Source organism: Pipra filicauda, unplaced genomic scaffold, assembly GCF_003945595.2.
Source record: "Pipra filicauda isolate LSUMZ 115617 unplaced genomic scaffold, ASM394559v2 scaffold84_size4826128_pilon, whole genome shotgun sequence".
Classification (NCBI taxonomy): domain Eukaryota; kingdom Metazoa; phylum Chordata; class Aves; order Passeriformes; family Pipridae; genus Pipra; species Pipra filicauda.
This window is the reverse complement of record NW_024105031.1, coordinates 35,226-40,447: the sequence shown is the minus strand read 5'-3', so window position 1 is coordinate 40,447 and position 5,222 is coordinate 35,226.

The following is a 5,222-nucleotide window of genomic DNA, read 5'->3' as shown; positions in this document are numbered from 1 at the left end:
CTTGTGTTCCTGTGTCCTTTCTGTTTCTCTGAACGAAATCTGGTGGGGAGGACAGCACGCTGAGACGAACAGAGCAGAAGTAATGGATGAGAACATCAGCTGCTGTAAGGTCACAGAGGCTGCGCTGGTACACAGTGGCAGGGAGCTGGCACCTCGGTCTGCCTGTGATCCTGGTCTGGCTTGCCAGGTGGTTGGGTGGGGTTTTCTGGTGCACTTCATTTGCTACAAGTTACAGGACTTTTTTGGGTATAGTTACTTTAAACACTGCATTAATTTGGAGAATATAACTTTGTAACTGAAAAAAGGATATGGTAGAGGATAAAAAGCCCCAATACTGTTTGATTAAGACAAGTCTTTAGGTTTTGAGAGAGAGAGATGGAAAACAGAACATGAAGGGCAAAGATCTGTTTGATTTTTCCAGCTTGATTTTGTAATTTGGAGTGTGCACTGTTTTAGGAGATAAGAGAAGCTTCTCCAAGTAGTGTGGTATTGGTGTTTAAATAAAAAGCACACGCACAAAAACCAAAGTTATGACTGGCCAGCACTGGAAAAAATAACAGCTCAAAAATGCTTTCTTTTTTTCTTGGCATATTTTCTCTAGTGGCATGTTTGCATATGGTTTTCCTTGTTGCCACAAAGTCTGAGCCCTCTGAACAGTGCTGTGAGCCACAGAGGTTTCAGGGCCTGGGAGGTCCTTGGTCCTCTTTCCAGCTTTTGCTGGGATCCTCTGGATGGGCCACGAGTAATTTTTCCCTGTTTGGCTGGAAGAGCCTTACCACAGCAAATGGGGGGAGGAATGGGGGACAGAACTTCCCAGCAAAAACATGATCCTGTTCCTACCACTCTCCCACCCTCCCAGTTTGGCAAGATAATCTGAGGATGGGGACATGAAGCGTATGTGCTTGTTCACGAGAAACTTGCTGGGCTCTGAGTTGCAGTGCCGGCTTGAGTGTGAATGTGCTCACAGCAGCAGCCTGGCCTGGCTCTGTTCTCACTCCACCAGGAAATGGTGAATGTCACAAGGAAAACAGAGGTATGAGTGTTGCTGTGCGAAAGTGTAAACTGAAAAGGGTGTGGGCAGCCAGCTACCTCTGATTCTGGCTCATGACCGAGGAGCTGCATTGGGCGGGAGGGAATCAGCATTCGCAGCTCAACCGCAGAGCACTTTGATTACAGAAACAGTTCCTACAAGGAAGTATTTGGCACTTCCTCTTCTTTGATGAGTACAGCGAGCAGCTGCTAGAGCCTTCATCAGTGAATACCTCCTTTTTTTTTCCCCTTCTATTTGATTTCTTTTAAGGTTGAAGTTTCGAGTGGGGAGGGAGGAGCATGCAGGTGTGAGGAGAGCCTGGAGACACCCACCCCTGGCAGCTGACTGAGCTCCAATGGGCAGCTTGTTAAAAGCACAGTAGAGGTTATGCTTGCTGGGCAAGAAAGTTGGTCAAGGACACAGCCACATCACCAGCAAGAGAGAGGGAGAAAGAAGAGCTGAGCAGGTGTGCGCAGAAGCTGCAAGGCTGCACATTCCTGGTTATTTGGAACAAACATGCCCACCCACGCCAAAAAAACTTCACTCCGTGCAGACACTGCTCTGCCATGCCAGGTCCCTTCACAGAACAGTTTATACTTGCTATAAATGCTCACTCTAGTTCTGTGTGAAGGCAGAGTTTGCTGTGACAGGGGGCTGAACTCTTCTGTCTCCTTCCTGGCCTGAATCCCTATGGCAGGCTACATTGTTATCCTTGACAGTTGCTCGCCTGCATTGCGCTCCAGGACTGCCTTTGCCTCTGGCTGGAGGAACACCCTCAGGGGATTACTTGTGAAGTTACATGCTTAAAACTTGACAGGTGGGGGGGTATCTTCTCAAAGGGCCCTTCTCTCTGCCCACCCACCCCCCCTCCTCCCCTTTACCCCATCTTAAGGAGATTGTGGCTCAAATTATTCCATGCAACACCGTCGAGGTGGTACTAAGGTGGAGAAAAACATGACATGGTAAAAGCTCATCTGCCCCAGAAGCTGCAGCTGAAAACGAAGCACATCTAGAGAGGTCTGCTGCTAGACTGCTGCTGTACAACAGCTCTTCTCCATCATGTGTGATACTCCACAGACCTCATGCAGGCAACCGTGGATTAGCTGCAGTGGTAATGTTGTATAAAATGAGGCTGCCACTAATGCCCTTTTATATGCCTCTTTGGCAGGTTCAGTTGCCAGAGCACAGCTGAAGATTGTGTCTGACCTAGGCTGGAGACTGACTTGGTTCTTGCACAGTCCCAGGGTAAGAGAGGATCTTGAGGAGAACTTCAAGTACCCTTTAGTCCCCTTCCCTCTGCTTATGCAGAAGCCCCAGGAAGCAACCCAGATCTGTGCACATATAGGGCATTCTGGTAGCTGACTTCTCTTCTGCACAACACTCCCAGATAGAGAAAACACATGGATAAATGGTCAACCCAGCGTGCACCTGGATCCCCAGTGGCAGATGGCACAAATTATTTAACAATGCTGCATTTCCAAGATGTCTAAACTAGTACCTCTCTGGCTGGTTAAGGGTGCAAAGCTCAGTCCATGGTGCATGAGGAATTTTTTCCTTTCACCTTCTTATCCTTGCCCCATAGCAACCTCTCCAACCTCCTCTCATACTGCTTAACAGTGTGTGTGGCTTGGCAGCCCTGGTTCCTACTATACAGTGTGCATTTGCCCTCTGTGGGCCCATGCACAGGCTTCCCCTTGTTGCTAGTTTGGCACAGGGTCAAACTGACTCCCCTCCACACACATCTGCAGGGGAGCATCTGTCCTCTTAGTCCCTTTATAAGAGTATAAACAAAACTGCTGAGTTAATGCATCATGAAACTAATGCTGGTTCTTACATTTCACAAGGAGAATTCAGTCATGATTTCCATAATTCATGGAATTTGTGGGAAGCTCCCAGGTGGAACAGGTCCTGGGGCTGTTGGTTGATGGCTGTCTCAGCATGAGCCAGCAGTGTGCCCAGGTGGCCAAGAAGGCCAGTGGCATCCTGGCCTGTATCAAAAATAGTGTAGCCAGCAGGAAGTGATTGTTCCCCTCTACTTGGCACTGGTGAGGCCGCACCTCGAATCTTGTGTTTAGTTTTGGGCCCCTCACTGTAAAATGTTGAGGTGCTGTAGTAAGTCCAGGCAATGAAGCTGGTGAAGGGTCTGGAGCACAAGTGTGATGAGGAGCAGCTGAGGGAACTGGCATTGCTTAACCTGGAGAAAAGGAGGCTCAGGAGGGACCTCATCGCAACCTGAAAGGAGGTTATAGTGATGTGGAAGTCAGTCTCTTCTCCCAAGTAACAAGCGACAGGACAAGAGGAAATGACTTCAAGTTGTGCCAAGAGAGGTTGGATCGGATATTAGGAAAAAGTTCTTCACTGAAAGGGTAGTCAAGCATTGGGATAGACTACCCATGGAATTGGTATGGATGTGGCATTTGGGGACGTGGTTTAGTGGTGGACTTGGCAGTGTTGAACTTGATGATCTTGGAGGTCTTTTCCAACATAAATGATTCTTTGATTCTATGATTCTATAATTATTTACAGTCATTTGCCATGTACCTCGCAGAAGCACTGTGCTACAATAACGATATATCAGGAAACCCACTTCTGTCACTCAGTGGCTGCTTGCTTTTAATTTATCTGCACATAGTGAATGCTGTGATAAATCTGGGCATAAAAGTACCATTTTTCATATAGGTGCTTCACCATAGGAGAGGTCATTCCAATGTTTTCTGAGGCAAAGTGGGGTGTCACTTTTTAACTTCACTGTAAACAAAACTTTATTGGTAGCTAGATTCATGTAAGCTCTGCACAGGGTTGTTCTTGCACAGGAGCCTTGCTTGAGCATAGGTGGGCTGAATTAAAGCACTGTTATGAATGGTGAGAAGGATTGCCTGCCAGCAATACCAGGAATTACCTGATACCTGTGGCCAAAATTCCTTGGCATAAACGAGCAGGCTTAGCCTTTTCTGCTTTGCAGGGGGGTCAACCTCCCCCAGCTGTCCCAGGCACCACAACTCCTGAGCCACGCTCAGACTGAAAATCTGGCCCTGAAAAGTCTCCTAATGCACTGAAGCCAAGACAAGAGAGTGTCACGTTTGGAGAAAGAGGAGAAGACAAACATGGGATGGTCAGGGATAATAAGGCTTAGCAACTACATTCACAGCTAATAATTATTTCAAATCATGGAGAAGGTCCCTGTGTTTGCTCCTTCCCACTCGATAGGTGTCTGCAGGTCTGTAACCAGGTCAGGATCTTTAAAAATTGTTTTGGGCCTGAAGAGCAAAGTGCTTGCAGGCCCTGATGTCCATGCTGTACTTGTCTGTGGTCCGGTTCTCCAGTTGTGTCTTGGCCTTCAAACATGCTCAGCTCAAACCCCGTATGGCTGCCGTGGTAAGCATTTCCTTTGCCTCTTCACCCACCTTAGCCACCAAAATGGCCAGAAACAGTGCTGTCTGAGTTATAACTGAGCTAAGTTTGCCTTACTGCCACAACAGTTTCCTTATTTAGTCCTAGCATTTCATTAGAAATAAAATAAATAAAACTATAAGACTCTCAGAACTGGGATACAGCTTCGTGTGCCTATTCACATATGTCTGCAGACATGCATATGTGTACCCTTGCTCTCATGTAGTTACTGATTGCAGAATCATAGAATGATCTGGGTTGGAAGGGAATTTAAAGATCATCTCATTGCACAGGCAGAGACACCTCCTTCTAGACCAGGTTGCTCAAAGCCCCATCTAACCTTACCTTGAACACTTCCAGGGATGGGACATCCTGTTCCCGTGCCTTACCACCCTAAGTAAAGAATTTCTTCCTCAAATCTAATCTAAAGTTGCCCTCTTTCAGTTTGAGGCCATTAACCCTTGTCCTATCACCACATACTCTTTTAAAAAAATCCCTCTCCAGCTCTTTTGTAGGCCCCCTTAAGGTACTGGAAGGTACTATATATATATATATATATATATATATATATATACACCTTAAGGTACTATAAGGTCTCCCTGGAGTTTTCTCTTCTCCAGTGCTTCTCTTCTCCAACCCCTCTCAGCCTGTCTTTGTAGGAGAGGTGCCCCAGCTCTCTTACCACCTTCATAGTCCCCTCTTGGACCTAATCCAGCAGGTCCACATCCTTCTTATGTTGGGGGACCCAGAGCCGGACACAGTACTCCAGATGGGGGTCTCATGAGTGCTGAGTAGAGGGGCA